At 45.9% G+C, this 15,053-nt stretch overlaps 2 long non-coding RNA genes across 2 annotated transcripts; one reads left to right on the top strand and one right to left on the bottom strand.

Moving 5' to 3' along the window:
* Positions 1-2,422: 2,422 nt before the first annotated feature.
* On the bottom strand, positions 2,423-4,208 carry LOC137854931 (uncharacterized). Its single transcript, XR_011095458.1, has 2 exons — positions 3,260-4,208; positions 2,423-3,101 (listed from the first exon to the last, which is right to left on the bottom strand). It is a non-coding gene; the product is annotated as an uncharacterized lncRNA (long non-coding RNA).
* Positions 4,209-6,905: 2,697 nt separating this feature from the next.
* On the top strand, positions 6,906-7,919 carry LOC137853123 (uncharacterized). The gene is made up of 2 exons (XR_011094258.1): positions 6,906-7,212; positions 7,672-7,919. It is a non-coding gene; the product is annotated as an uncharacterized lncRNA (long non-coding RNA).
* Positions 7,920-15,053: the final 7,134 nt, after the last annotated feature.

Consider the following 15,053-nt stretch of genomic DNA (forward strand, 5'->3'; position numbering starts at 1 on the left):
AGCAACACCAGGGTGCATTCAGGGCCATCACCTCCTGATGGCATGGAGGCAGGGGGATGGACAAGAGCATTTAAAACTAAAAAGTGAATGTTTTTAAGGAAAGAAAATGAGAAAAGGATTTGTTGGTGCAAAAGGGTGTAAAGTCTTGCCAGGGTACTCAGGGTTTGGGTCATATCCATCTTGCACAGGTGCAGAGTGACCCACTAAAGCAAACACGTTGGTTCACAAGTGGCTTATGTGTTACACTCGGTTTGTTTGCAAGCCCTTCAGTTTATGTGCTTTGTGCCTGGAAGATGTTGAGCTGAGCAGCTGTGTTTGGTAAGCAAACTCCTTGGTCCCTCCTGGGTCCCTCATCGCTGGCTCAAATGGTCTCAGGATCAAATCCCAAAGGAGCACTTTGCACCTCCTTCAGCAGCCAGTGGGGGTTTCCCTCTCCTTCTCCTGCTGTGCATCTATTACATGTTTGAAATAGAAAAAGTGCCTTAGGCTTCAGCAAGCAACATTAATAGGAGGCCTTCTGATACTTTGCTGGTTTAGGAGGGATTGCACGAATGTTTTCCATTTGTTCCCTGTAGCCATCGAGAGCCCCACTTACCTCCTTTGCTCCTCATTCCTTGAGAGGCATTTTTTGTGAACACAGAGCAGGCAGGATTTGCCCTTGTGCCCCGTCCAAGAAAAAAAAAAAAAAAAAAAGAGAGAGAAAGAAAAATAACCCCAAACAATTGCAAAGCTTTCATTTGAGAAATTAATTCACCAGGGAGTAAAGTTAAAAATAAAGTTCTTTGGCCAGGGCCTTTATAAGCTCCAGCTATATTCTCTGGAATATAATTCATAAGCACAATATGTTTTTTGTTGTGAATGAGTGTGAAGTACCAGAAAAGGAAAGAGGAAACCCCTAATGTAGTCCTGAATAGACCTGTGAAAAAGGATAATAAAACTTGTCCTGGATTTCCTTTAGCAGCAGGTGCTTCCTTCAGAGTTTCTATTCATTCAGACTTTGGACAGACACAGCCTGCCAATTTTTTTTTAATTATTATTTTATTTTTTATTTTTTTTGTAAACCCAGAGTTCAGCTGATATGAGTGAAGGTAAATTTGTCCCCTTGACCACTGTCAAGCTCATGGTCAACAGCAACGCTTCTCCAAGCTTGTGTGGTAGATCCCTTCCCAGATGGGACAGGTAGAAAGGGCTGAGCACAGCACTCGGGTCAGAGGGTTTCCCTGTGTATTTGAGGCTTGAAAGCCCTAAATTTTCACTGTAACCAAACCACCCATCCGACCTGCTGAGCCACCCACTCTTGTGCATCCACACATTTCCAGCAAGACGCTAGCTGCAACTGGGGGGATGGAGCTTCTCAACCACATGGCCTGGAGAGGAAACATTAAGCACTGTTTGATACCTGGAAAACCATTAGTTAGAGGATTAAATTGCTATGTGTCCCTTATAACATGCAGCAGCCCATGCTGGGCACAGAGTCAGTCCCTTCGGCCCTCAACAGCTCTCCAGTTGCCTTCCCCTGGGAGATGACACCAGGTGAAGCCAACTTCTCCTTGTCAGACACAGCCTTGCAATCATTTCCCCACCCAAAGACAGGACTGCCAGCCTTCACCAACCCTGCCCACACCCATTCTTACATCCTCTTCCACCACACAGCTGTAATGTGTTATATACCCTCTACTCAACCACCAACAGCTCCCACCACCTACACCAACTCTTGCAACCCTTCCTTATTCCATCCCCAGCCACGCACTACAGCCATGTCCCATCCTTTTTGCTCAGACCACGTTGGCCTGTCTTAGAAGACGTCTCTGTCCTCCAGAGCTTCAAGTTCACATTTATCATCCTTGCCTTCAGAGCCCTGCACGGCTGCCCCTTTCCTGCTCATTCTTCCTTCTTCCTTCCTTACATACAAGCGGTAAATGCCCTCTCTGAGCACAGAGCTGCTGACAGCGTCGTTTCTGAGGGAAAGAGGCAACAAGTCTAGGAAACAACCACCAGCCTCTGCAGGCCTCTCATGTACAATTTGGACGGTGGCGTTGGCTTGAGTAAGAGCTCGGTAAAAATATGTTTATTTGTCCCATTGTTCGCAGGAATTATTAAACACACAGCATGGAACGAAGTGAATCCCTGGGCAAATGCAGTCACAGACAGGTGTTCAGTGCCATTGTTACCAGTGCTGGTGTAAATCTGTGCCAGATTTGGGGAGTTAAATATAGGCAATTGGATGAGCCGTTAATGTTTGCTTCAGCAGGACTGAGTTGAAGCAGAGTAGAAATGTCTGGAAGGATGAAGCAACTACTGAAAATGTAGATATTTGTTAAAGCTAGCTAATAAACAGCAGTTTAGGTGGGTTTTGCTTTCTTCCCTCCACCTGCTAAGATGATAGAAAGGTCGGTGGGGTATCTGATGACTTCCTCAGGTATTTGTGAACCATTTCAGTAGCTTCATGCAAGGCACGTGGAGATTTTAAGCTCTTTGGAGCAGACTGTCTTTTTGCTGTCCATGTAGATAGTCCCTGACACAAAAGTCTTGATGGAGGTGACAGGGAAATTATGGTGGAAGTAATAACATTGAGCAAAACGCATGATGGAAAGCACGTCTGGAATTAACTCCTGCTCAGCCCTAAGCAAGACTTGCAGTCCAGATCCCAAATGGCTGCATTTTCTCCCAGAGATGTTGTGTCACGGCCCAGCCCAGAGCACATTCTTCACTTCCCCAAAACTTATTCTTCCAACCCTGTACAGGCTACCAACTATCCCCAGAGTAGGTCCCAAGGCCACCTGCCATCCTCGACCTCCCATGTGCTTTCTGTCCCCATGTCCCTGATGGAGCCAGGTCTCCAACCATGGCTCTTCTCAGCCAACACTACACAAGAACACCACGAGAATACCCCATGCACAGTTTTTATCACCTCTATGCTCATCTTTTAATCCTTTGGGGAGGCTCAGCCCTCTCTAAATAGCAGGAGGACCATCCCACAGCTGTCCTTGAGGACCTCGTGCAACACAGTTAGTGGCAAGTAATGTGGTGGGACAGCCCAGCCCTGCTGGATACCCCCAAACCAGGATCCTTCATTTAACATGGGCTGCTAAAGGCCATTCCTGCATGGAAAAAATAAATAAATAGATAGATAATAAATAAATAAAAGAAACGAAAAAGAAGAAAAGAACAAAATAAAAAAAGAAAAGAAGTCTTTTTAGGTCATTCATTTATAATCTATTCCCAGGGTTCAGCAAAGGTTTGTTTCCTACAGCCCAACCTTGTTACAGATATGATTCACACGATGATATTTCAATCACTTCCTCTGGGAGACTCTTTCCAACAATGCAGATTTCTTGGCTCTAGAAGAATTCCCAGAGACCGAGCTGAAATTTTCCTTCGCCCTTGCAATGAATCCCCTCATACAGCTTCAAAAAAGGATTTTTCCTCCCTTCTCCTCACCCCATTGAGAGGCCACAAACACAAGTGAAAAATTGGAAAATTCAGGCTGTGAATCTTGAAAAATCAGACCTAGATTAATCTTACTCAAATAAACTGGGGAAAAAAAATGAATTTTGTTGTCCCTTTTTGCTATTTTCCATCTTAGAAGGCTTTCTTTGGGTATTTATATAGCCAGATAGAGTCCAGAAAACCCCAAAGACATGCAGGCAGGATCTTGTCCCATTGCCTGACTGTTCTTTTATCAGTCTTCTGCCATTTGATAGGATGACGCTTTGCCACATTGAGCTTCAAGAAAGGGATGCTGAGTGAATCTTACATGTACATACTATGTTGAGTAGCATGAGTTCAGAAATGATGCCCTACTAAATTTCCTTTTTGATTTTTCCTGCCCAAGAGCTACAGAGGTCTTACACAGAGGCTAATCCCTCTCCCTTTTCCTCTGCCCAGGGACATCACCAGCAGTTTCAGGAAAACACGAGCCCCTCGGTGCTGCTAGACAGGTCTTCCCCATTCCATTAGCGAGCACACAGCCACAAATCCACTCCTGGAAAGAAGAGACAAAGCTGCTGCAAGATGCTCCTGGGCTTGCTGGCCTACGTTGGGTGTGTTTCTGGAGGGGATCAGTCGGAGAGGGCTGCAATGCACCTGTCAACATTTTAGCAGATGAAATGAGAGTTTTTATCTCATCTGTGAGCAGGTGTGTGGGAGAGGGAGGCATAGAAGCATTTTCCTTGCCTAAAAGTCGTATTTATGTTGTGCAGCTGATAACTGAAGCGGAAGAGTGCATTGTCATGGGCTAGATTTTCCTGCAATACATTTGCCCGATGGTTTGTCTGACAGTTTTCCTCCCTCTCACAGCTCAGACTCTTGCAGGCTGTATTCTGGTGACTCTCTCTCCCAGGAAATACAGGAAAAGAAACAGCATTCATTGTCTCCTTCCAGCAAAAAAATAAATGTAGAAGGGTCCAGTGGACGAGCAAGAAGTAAAAATGCAGCCAGGTTTGCAGTGTGGAGAATATTGAATTGCAAACAAACAAACAAACAAACAAAAAATAGACTTTGTGTTAGAATTATTTGTTATAACCCCTGGCTTGTGCATCTCTGACAATAACCTCCCTCCCCTGAGAAAGAACAATTTGTTCTTTTTTATTTTTATTATCATTGCAGAGCTCAAGACATCATTGCAAAAGTGTTGTGATATTAGATAACTTGTAAAAGATGAGCTGTTTTCTGTCGTACCAGGTGATGCAGAAATATCATGAGACAACCCCTGACTTTGTACATTTACCCTTTGAGTCACTGAACACCAAGAAAACTGAGGAACACCAGGAAAATGAGGCACAGGGAGTGAAGGTGCCTTGCCCCAGTGTTATTTCAGTGCTTTTGAGAAGGAACTTAAGGTGATCCCAAGGACCTGGACTGCTCAAGGTCACGTTGAGAAAGTTTGTGGTTGTCTCAAGAGAGCAAAAGTTGAGCCAGCTGTCATCCAGCAGTGCATCTGTGTTGCTGAGACATGGAAAGCAAAACTGGGTGGGTTAGGAGAGTTCCTGCTAATTTTTCTCCATCTGCACCAAAGTATGAGGTTTATGGGCCATGTGCACACTGGGATCTCCATTTCCAACCCCATGCAATGGCCCAGGACCATTGTGAGGCACTGGAAGGGAGCCCAAGGGCAAAGGGAACTTCAGATGAACATCTCTGATGCAAGGTATCCCCACGTTTGGGGCAGAAACATGCAGGCAGGACCCCTAAGTGGCATCTCAGCATGTGTAGGTGGCAGGGGAGATGCAGACTGGACAGGCTATATGGGGATACATTCCTGGCTCAGCACCCACCCAGTGCTCTGCAGCAATCATTTTAAGCAAGGCATGAGGTGGGAAAGGTCCCAGACCTTCCCAAGCCTGCCTTTTGGCATGAACCCAGCCTGAAGAGACCCCAACCAGGAGAAAGCATTTAAACCACCCGCCTTCAGGGGACTGCAGCGGGTTCAGACCCACCAAAAAGCTCCTTACCCTACATGTCCACCACCACCACCACGCTACAACCCTCCTGCCACAACATGGGACCACATCCAGCCTCCAGGAACAAACACACAGCAGCACATCTATAAAAAACCCTATAACCATCACCCAAGCTCGTGCAGACAGAGGCTCGTGCACTCCCTGGACCCCATTTTCCATCCCAGACTTGATGCCACCCGTGGCCCCTTGCACACCCTGCCTTACCCAACCCAGAGCCATGCACACACAGACACACACACAAACACCCACACACACAGACAGTTCTCCAGCAGCAAAGCCTGTGAAAAAAGGAAGCTGGCCACAAGTTTTTGGGAACCTCTCTCCACGGGCTGGGGAGTGGATGCGGATCCCTTTATTGTTGGATTTATTTTTATTTACTTTTTTTTTTTTCTTTTTTTCCCCTCTTCTTTTCTCTCTCTCTCTGTCCAGAGCCTGTCCATGGGGCAGGTTGCTGCCGGCATGAGAAAGCGGGGCTGTGTGTGCAGATGTTGCCCGGGGAAGCCGAGGTTCCCACAGCAAGTAGGAAGCGGGGCCTCACGGAGCTGGGACGGGGACTGCGGATGTGGCAGCAGGGCTGGACGCCCTGAGATCCAGGGATGCTGGGACAGGAGAGGAGAAAAAAAAAAAAAAAAAGAAAAAAAGAGGGGGGAGGAGGAGAGCCCCGGCATGAGGGGGGGGGGGGGGGGCATCTATTCTTAGAGAAAAAGGGGGGCCGTGGCGGGGGTTTTATTGTGAGACCTTGTTTACACCCCGAGCCGAATGAATCAAATGACCTTGTTTATTGTCAGCCGCCTGAATGGACGGCAGAGGGAGAGGGGGGAGGGATGGGGGGGCCGTATATTGTTGTTAATTCTGCCATTCACAACTTCTTCTTCATTTATTTTTTATTTTTTTTTTCCCACCACGCATTGTTGTCGAGATAAAAGAATAAAAGGTGAAACTCTATTCCTTCCTTTTTCCATCTCCGCAGTATTCTCCAAATCCCCAGACAGGCAGCTCTTGGGATGAAAGTGCCAAGCCAGGGAGTGGTGTACGAGATGTAGGGCCTGATCCTGATCCTACTTACCCCACACCTCACCGAGCTCACTTTCCATGGGGTCTGAGGTTGCTGAGAACCCCCTGGGACCCAAACAGTCCCTGTCCCAGGGGAGGACAGAAACCAGCCTCTGGCACCACCGTTAAATGGTGCCCCCAGATCAAGGGTTGTCCCATGCAGCAACACAGCCACAGAGCTCACACACAAAGTTGTTTTTTTTTTTTTCTCTTTTTTTCTTTTTTTTTCTGTGAAATAACATCCAGGCAAAGATTGCTCAAGTGCCTGTAGTTTTCCAGAGCCAAACTGAAGCCCTCTTCAAAGGACCTGGCTTTTCAGCTGAGCACCTGCTCTTGATGAAGCCAGCTGCTTGGAGGTATTTCAGTGCAAAGCCCAGATTATGGCTTGTTTTGTCTTTTAACTGGCCCCTGGTGATCTCTGTCGCTGCTTGATAACTTCCCAGCCAAGAACTGAGCAGTTTTCAGGGCACTTTACTTTACAGAGCTATCAAGGTCCCTGCTTGAGGCGTCACGTGGCTGCTGAGACCATGAAAACTCCCTCTGGTTTGAGTGTCACCAAGCTGTGATGACCCTCAGAGACGATGGCAGAGGATTCATTACATCAGTTTCTCAGTAACATCTTTCCCTCCTCATCCCACTTTATGAAGCCTTTTATGTTTTCCAGGATGGAGGAGAAATGGGTGCAACCCCCCCACAGGTAGGTCCCGTCCTTCAGGGTGCTCCTGGCTCCAGCAGGACTTGGGACTTGCTGTATTCAAGGATGATGTCCTGCATCCCCTCATCTCACTGCTCTTTCCCTTTGGCTTCAGGAACCGATTCCTTCAAGATCATATTTCTATCTCTTAATGGGTTTGGGATTTTATTAGCATGTCAAAGACGTGACCAGGTGAAACCTAACCTCACCCAGGTTCCTTCTCCTCTCTGCCATACAGCTTGCACATCAGTGGGGTTCTCCTTACCCACAGACATCTCTACAACAAGTGTTCACAGACCTCAGTCCAAGCAGCTTTGACTCATCAGGCATCCGTGGATGAGATTTGGTTTTGCCCAAATCCCTGCTTCCCACAACAGAAATGTGGGAAGTGCAATCACTGCAAAATCTGCCTGGCTTGGCTTTTCAGAATCTCCTTATTTTGTCACGTTTTCTCTGCCCTAGACCTTAACTTGATCAGCCAGAAAAAAGCAGCAGTGGATGGAGAGGAGAAGGCATGCCTGGTGGCCACATCATTCATCAGCCAATCCATCCTGTTCCACTGAAGAGCTACGTGAAAGGTGGAGGAAGAATCAATATCAGGCTGAGCATGCCCCAGCTAAACCCACTTTTTACATCTCTGGTGTTTGTACACAGTGGCACAACGGGGAATTAAAGCTGCATCTCCCATGTAAGTGTCCTAGAAGGTTTGTTCAGTCAACCTGGGGGGGATTCCCCGTTGGAAACCTCATTTTCAGCTCAGGTCTCCATCTCTGAGCACCTTGTACCATCAGAGATGCCCGCAGCTGTGCCACCTGGCCTCCAGGACCAAGCCCCAAAGGCAGAGCTCTCCCATGTCCCACCTGCCAGGGGATATGGATGTCTCAGGTGCTGCAGGACATCTCAGATGGCACTTGGTGCCTGCGTGTGGGCAGCTGAGTCAAGCAGCTCCTGTCTACGGCACAGACGCCTACATCCAAGGTAGGTGTTTGGCCTCCTGATAATGACAACAGAAACGCAGTCAGCACAGTCAGCGAAGTGAGTCATCGGACCAAATGTAGGCTTCTTATTTAGGGCGAGGTGAATCACTAGCTGGGATCATTTACTGGGTCTTTATAGGCAATAGTAGGAGCCTAAAGACCTAATCAGATAGACCTAAAGATCTCATCAGAGCCACAGGGACCTAAAGGCAGGTGAGATGAGATGGAGTCAGCTTTTCTTGGCTTCCAGCACTTTCCTGTCTCCCCAGTGAGCAGAGGACACCTTTGTGCAGCCCACAGCAACCCATTGCAGGGTGGACAAAACAATTCATCACAGCAATCCAATTCACCTACTAATTGATATGTTTTAGCCACTTCATGCTTTAACATAGACTTCTCACTGATACCAAGGGTTACCCCAGATTCTTTGGTCAATGCTGGGCTATTCAAGATTTTCGTCCTTGGCTTCCTACATTCATGTGCTCTGATTTACAGAATGAAATTGCTGCCTCACATCCCTCAGATCTCCCCGTCTCTCCCGTAGAAGGGAGGCAGGGGTTGGTAGCTAGCTATTAATATGGGACATGCTCTTGGAGGGTATGAGACAGCCACAAACTTTGAAGTTTTACATCAAAGTTAAAAGTGTATTATTTTTACCAAGGCCCAGAGACCCTTGATGGGAACAGCGGTGGAGAAAGGGAATTAAAAATAGAAAGAGGGAGAAACAGGTGAAGAAAACTCCTGCCTGTTACCCAGAGCTCAGAGAGAGGAAGGACAAGGTGTATTTTGGTCTTGATATCATGGGAAGGAAGTTATGTAAAAGCCTGTTGCACGCCATGTGGCCCAGTCAGGAATCCTCTGCTGGCAATAACAGAACTCCTTGTTCACAGACCAGCCCGTCAGTCCCCAGACTGTGAGGTCCCCAGCTTCAGAAGTGAGGGTGAGGAGATGTAAATTTCAGCAAAAGACGGTGCAAGGATATAAAGGTGAGGCAGCAGCAGTGGTCTTCAGACAAAGAGTCACCCGTCTTGCTCCAGGGACTGCAGGGAACAGCTAAGCAACCCCTCAGGTTGGTTACTAAACTTTTAGACAGGGAAGCAATTTTCACACCCCAAACCAATCAGTTTCTTGATAAATATACCAGCAAGAATGTTCAAGAAATTCTGTATTGTCCCTGTCACCTCTCTGTCTCATCCTGGCTTCACTCAGGTTAAATGACCACTAGAATGCATTTGGACTTGTGTAGTTAGGAGGACAGACATTTGTAGCATGGCATAAGATATGCTGTATATGTCAGGCAAACTCACTGTAGCATAAAGTTTAGGTGATCCTGCACCAGGCCTGAAACCTCCGTAATGCTAAAAAAAAAAAAAAAAAAAAAAAAAGTACTTAAAAAAAAAAAGAAAGAAAAACAAAGAGGGAGTTTCTGCCATCTAGAGGTCATTTTTTTCAATTACAACCAAGACTGGAAAAGGTAAAAAGGTAAACCCTAATTTGCCTTTTATATGTGCACAGAAATATAATTGTATACATATCTGTATATACACTTTTTTTTTTCAAAAATAAACATTTACTGGCAAAAGAGCAAGTAATTCCCTTTTCTCTTTGAATTTTCTGCAACGAATTCCATTTAATTCCTGTTTTATTCTTCCTGCAAAATCTTACTGCTGTTTGCATTAGAAAATTGCTGAATAACACAGATGAGAAACCATAGTTTATTTTCATTTGGTGACAGAGAGGAAACTCTTTAGAAAAAGCTATAAAAGAAGGGCAGGAAAGTTTTTGATATTGTTTTCTTCTTTTCTCAATTTCTTTTTAAATAGCAAAGCTATGGCTTGATATTTCAAGTGTGGGGCTCTTCTTTGCCTTGCACTTATGATGCATTTTTTAAAAACTTAATACTGTAATAACTGAATAATATTTTTATTTCTTTATGTTGACCTGGGCTACACAGTTGGTCAAATTATATGATAACAAGAGTTTATCATGGCCTTTAAATCCCTCAAAGTTAGAAAAAAACTCTTTTGAAGGTCATAATCTGACTGTGGTTTCTGAAAGTCTTTGAAAATCCGCATTTTAAGGAAAGTGTGTCACATTTTGAAATCCCCTATGAAACTTCACTGAATGTTCATACCCACCACGTTCAAGAGTGCAAACGGGATCCTTGAATGTGCTCTTACAGAGGAAAAAACAACATATTCAGTCAATGACATGGAGACAGCTTCCCTATTTTCATCTCATGTTGCTGAAAGTTTATCACCTCACCTGGCTGATAAAGGTCTAATAGTTTGGGAAGGACATGAAAAACACATCTTATTTTCATTACATTTCATTTCTACATCAAAATGGCCACTGTAAGATGTGTTCCACATGTGGTCCACAGGCCAGAAAGCAGATCTTTAGCATCAGAATTTTCAAGTGCTCGGTGTCAATAATACCTGCACAAAATTTGCCTGTTTAAAAATTAAACCTGTTTAAAAAGACTCTACACTTCACCTTTCTATGCCTAAAACACCCAAGGGAATTCAGTCTCATATTATCCAAGAAACCACAACAGGGTTGCTGTATGCTTCCGTGGCTGGTCTCAGAGGATGCCCTCACCCATCTGCCAGGAAAAAAAAATAAATCAAGAATTCAGCCTTATCTCATGGAAAATTCATCCTGATCCAGCCAGGGGTGTTCTGGTTGGGATCCAAGGTCATCAAGATCCCAATTCCTTATGGCATGATGCCAGAAAACAAATCAAAGCAAGAACAAAATGAAACAAAAGACAACAAAAGACAGTATCAGGCAGGCTCTCTGTTCTCTCTGAGCTCAGCTGACCCATCTTGTTGCTGTCCTTGCCTGAACCTCTGAGCAGAACTTCCCAAAGCAGAAGATTTCCAACCTCCAAACCATCCCACGTAAAATGTTGGGCAGAAAAACATGCAATAAACTGAATTTAGGTATGCAATTTCAACTTCTAGAGCGACACGTAAATTCAACTTGTCAAAGCTCTCTGCTGGTAGAGAAAGTGAGGACATTCATTGCTCTAAGTCTGAACCTTTGGGTTTTGCACTGCAGGAGGGATATTTTTATCTATTGCTCTGTTTTCTCTGTATTTCACAGCACTCTATGAAACATATTTGCTCTCTGAGTCCCAGAAAGGCACCGGTAAAGTTTATTTTTGTAAACCAGACTTGAAGAAGACACACTTGCCAACACTGGTATACATAGCAGAAACAAGAGCACAGGGACATCAGGGTCTTGTTGCAGGAAATAACAGCCAGGTGCTGACTGCATGTGTCAGGGGGTAGCACATAGCCTGTCTGCTTCACTAGATTTAGGTGATATTTATTTTCCCCAAAATGTCAGAGCCAGAAGAAAACAGTGCTTTCCGGTTTTACCACGCTGAAAGTCAGGTGAAATGAAGGTCTTTTGGGTTTAACAATTTAAACCTGCAGATACTCATCCAAACATCTTCACGCTGGATGATTTTGTAATCCTTTTAGCTTCACACTGGTCTTACATTATGTACCATCACCGGCACTAGCAGAGCTGGTCTGGATTCACTCCAGTATAAGTGAAGCAGGTTGAGATGTCCTACAAGGTTTCATATTTATCATGTCTACCTCTCCCTCCACATCCAGGTGCAGATAGATCATTTTGGCTTGTGGAGTCCCAAAACAGCAGAGAGGTTCATTTAGTTCATCATCTGCATCCTGTGCCCTTTGATACAGTCGTTAAGCAAGAGGTAGTTGGGATGGGGCAACCATTTGGGTTGGCAAAACAGGCTCCAAATGGCTATTTGTTTGCTTCCTGACTCACATCATCATTATTTCATACACTCATAGAATATCCTGAGTTGGCAGGGACCTACAAGGATCATCAGTTCCAACTGCTGGGACCCCAGAGGGCATCCCAAAACTCAGACCATGTGTCTGAGAGCATTGTCCAAATACTTCTTGAACTCCAGCAGGCTCAGTGCTGTGACCACTGTCCTGGGGAGCCTGTCCCAGTGCCTGACCACCACTGGGTGCAGAACCTTTCCCTCACCCCCAGCCTGACCCTGCCCTGTCCCAGCTCCATGCCATCCCCTCGGGTCCTGTCGCTGTCCCCAGAGAGCAGAGCTCAGCGCCTGCCCCTCCGCTCCCTTCGTGAGGGAGCTGCAGGCCGCCATGAGGCCTCCCCTCGGCCTGCTCTGCTCTGGGCTGAACAAACTGAGGAACCTCAGATGCTCCTCACACACCTTCCCCTCTAGACCCTTTACCTCCTTCGTAGCCTTCCTTTGGAGGCTCTCTAATAAATCTTGTGCCCTATTGTGGTGTCCAAAACTGCTTCCAGTGGCTGCAGTGCTGGGACTGGTGCTCCTCAGGCTGTTTCTGGCCCTCCTGGCTCATGGTCAGCTTGCTATCAACCAAAACTCCCAGATCCTTTTCTATGGGGCTGCTCTCGAGCATCTCATTCCCCAGACTGTAGGTATAGCCAGGGTTGCCCCTTCCTAGGTGCAGACTCCAACACTTCCTCTTGTTAAACTTGATATTTTTGGTGAATGCCCAGCCTTCCAACCTGTCCAGATGTCTCTGCAAGGCCCCACCACCCTCAATGGAGTCAATAGTTCCACCCAATTTGGTCGTCCACAAGTGACAGAATACACCTAAAAGGTATTCGTTCAATATTTAGTGACAGAATACACCTAAAATTGGTACAGTGCAAATCTGTGGTTCCTACAGCCTGCTTTTTCTTTTCCCCCCAAGTTGAGTTAGCAGATGCCTTTGCTCCTCCTTCACCACTGCAACTAGGTGGGGATTTTCCAAATTTATTTTAAAACTGCGTTAGAAATGTGTCAATCTCTTCCCTCCTTAGCCTCAAGAATAGTAATTTAGATGAGACAGAACAGCTCCCACAGAGACTCCCACCACCAAACAGCTCATACACTGACGCTCTGTATCATAACTGGGGTGGAATATCTCCAAGGAGGGGAGACTCCACGAACTCTCCTGGTGTGAAGTTCTTCCCCATACCCCCCCTTTTTATTTTCCTTTTTCCATGTAAAACCTTAGTTTAACTATAAAGTACAACAGGAAAAATTCTCAGGTTTTCCAACAAAGCTCCCAAGGTGGGACACCCCTTTCCCACCCATTTCTAATTGGGATTTCTCCTGAAAACCCACGGTTTCCTCTGAAACCATCAGAGGCTCATTATGCAGCAAAGCAGAAAACGATTTACCTTTATTAAAGAACAGTTCAGTGGTTCTCTGAAAGATCACAGTGGGATGGTACCATTCCCTTTTTTTTATTGTATAGTTAGCCTGCAATTGTGCAGTGATTGCTTTGAAATCCTGGCAGCTGAGCAGGAGCGTAGGTGGTATTGAAAAGTTTGTGATGCAAACCCTTCCCATAACGGCAGGCAGCGGATCGGTCAAAACCCTTTTCAACAGTGACTCAGTGTGCCTCTAAACATGGTGGGAAAAACAGAGCACCAACCCATACTTTTTAAGCCCATTTGAGGATCTGAATAATGGCTTTATGTCTGGAGTAAGCCTGCCAGGCTGGTAGGAGGATGTTTGAGATAGCTGGAGAGCAGGAGTCATTGGCAGAAGTGCTGGAAAAGCAGCAGGGTTTGGAGGAGGGAGAGATGCACAACCTATAGTTGTGCTGGTAAATCAGTGCCGAGTGTGTACAGGCACTCGTTCACCCACACAATCCATCGATAACCCTGGTTCCACTTTAGCACAAACCAAAAAGCATCAACTGAAACACTTCCCAGCTTAGCACAGGCCAGGGCCATTGCCAGGAGGTAACTTGGATCTGCTGCTCTGCTTTGGAGGCTGAGAGCTTAATGTATGGACCCAGCCAGTTGGTTTTAGGGCCAGAGAAGAGGCCTTGACGCCATTTAGTTTATTGGAGATAGGAAGCCACAACATCCATCTAAAGGGGAGATACAGTGAAACTGCCTGGAGTTTAGGCAAGCTCAGCGAGCAAGAGCAGCTTTAAATGCTTCCTTGGTGGTACGTGACTTTTGGATGCCTTTACAATAACAGCAAAATGCAAGTGGAAGACCCAGTGTGAACCCAAATTTAATGGACATTTTCATAGGACCAGTGCTTTGTCAGTGTGTTGGGGATTAACCCCAGTAGGCAGCTGACCCCACACAGCCACTTGCTCACTTCCCCTCCAGACTGGATGGGGAAAAGAACCAGAAAAGAAAAAGGAAGAAACCTCATGGGTTGAGACAAAGACAGCTGAACAGGTGAAGCAAAGTGGCATGTGCAAGCAAAGCAAAATAAGGAGTTCATTCTACGCTTACCAGCAGGCAGATGCTCAGGAAAGCAGCAGGGCTTCATCATATGTAGAAGTTAATTGGGAAGACAAATGCCATAGCCCTGAATGTTCCCCCTTCCTCCTTCTTTCTCCTCAGCTTTTATTGCTGAGCATGATGCCACATGGTATGGGATATCCCTTTGGTCAATTGGAGTCACCTGTCCTGGCTTTGTTCCCTCCCAGCTCCTTGTGTACCCCCAGCCTCATTGCTTGGGGGCAGCTTGAGAAATGGAGAACACCTTGGTGCTGTGCAAGAAGAATTCAGCAACAGTTAAAACATCAGTGTGTTATTGACACTCGTTTGGTCACAAATCCAAAACATATCACCATACAGACTGCTATGAAGAAAACTAACCCCATCCCATACTAGACCCAGTACAAAGGTCCTGCTCAAAGTCTGGCTCCTCCTGATACTGGGTGAACAGCCAAAAAGGACAGCAAAAGATGATATGCTGAGATCTGGCTGCATGCAGAGAATTTTGGAGTGAATTATGTTCCCTTGAAAGACACAGTGTGACAGGTTCCTCTGTGAAGCAGGTTCAAACATGGGACATCGGAAGCTGGT

Source organism: Anas acuta, chromosome 3 (assembly GCF_963932015.1).
Source record: "Anas acuta chromosome 3, bAnaAcu1.1, whole genome shotgun sequence".
NCBI classification, from domain to species: domain Eukaryota; kingdom Metazoa; phylum Chordata; class Aves; order Anseriformes; family Anatidae; genus Anas; species Anas acuta.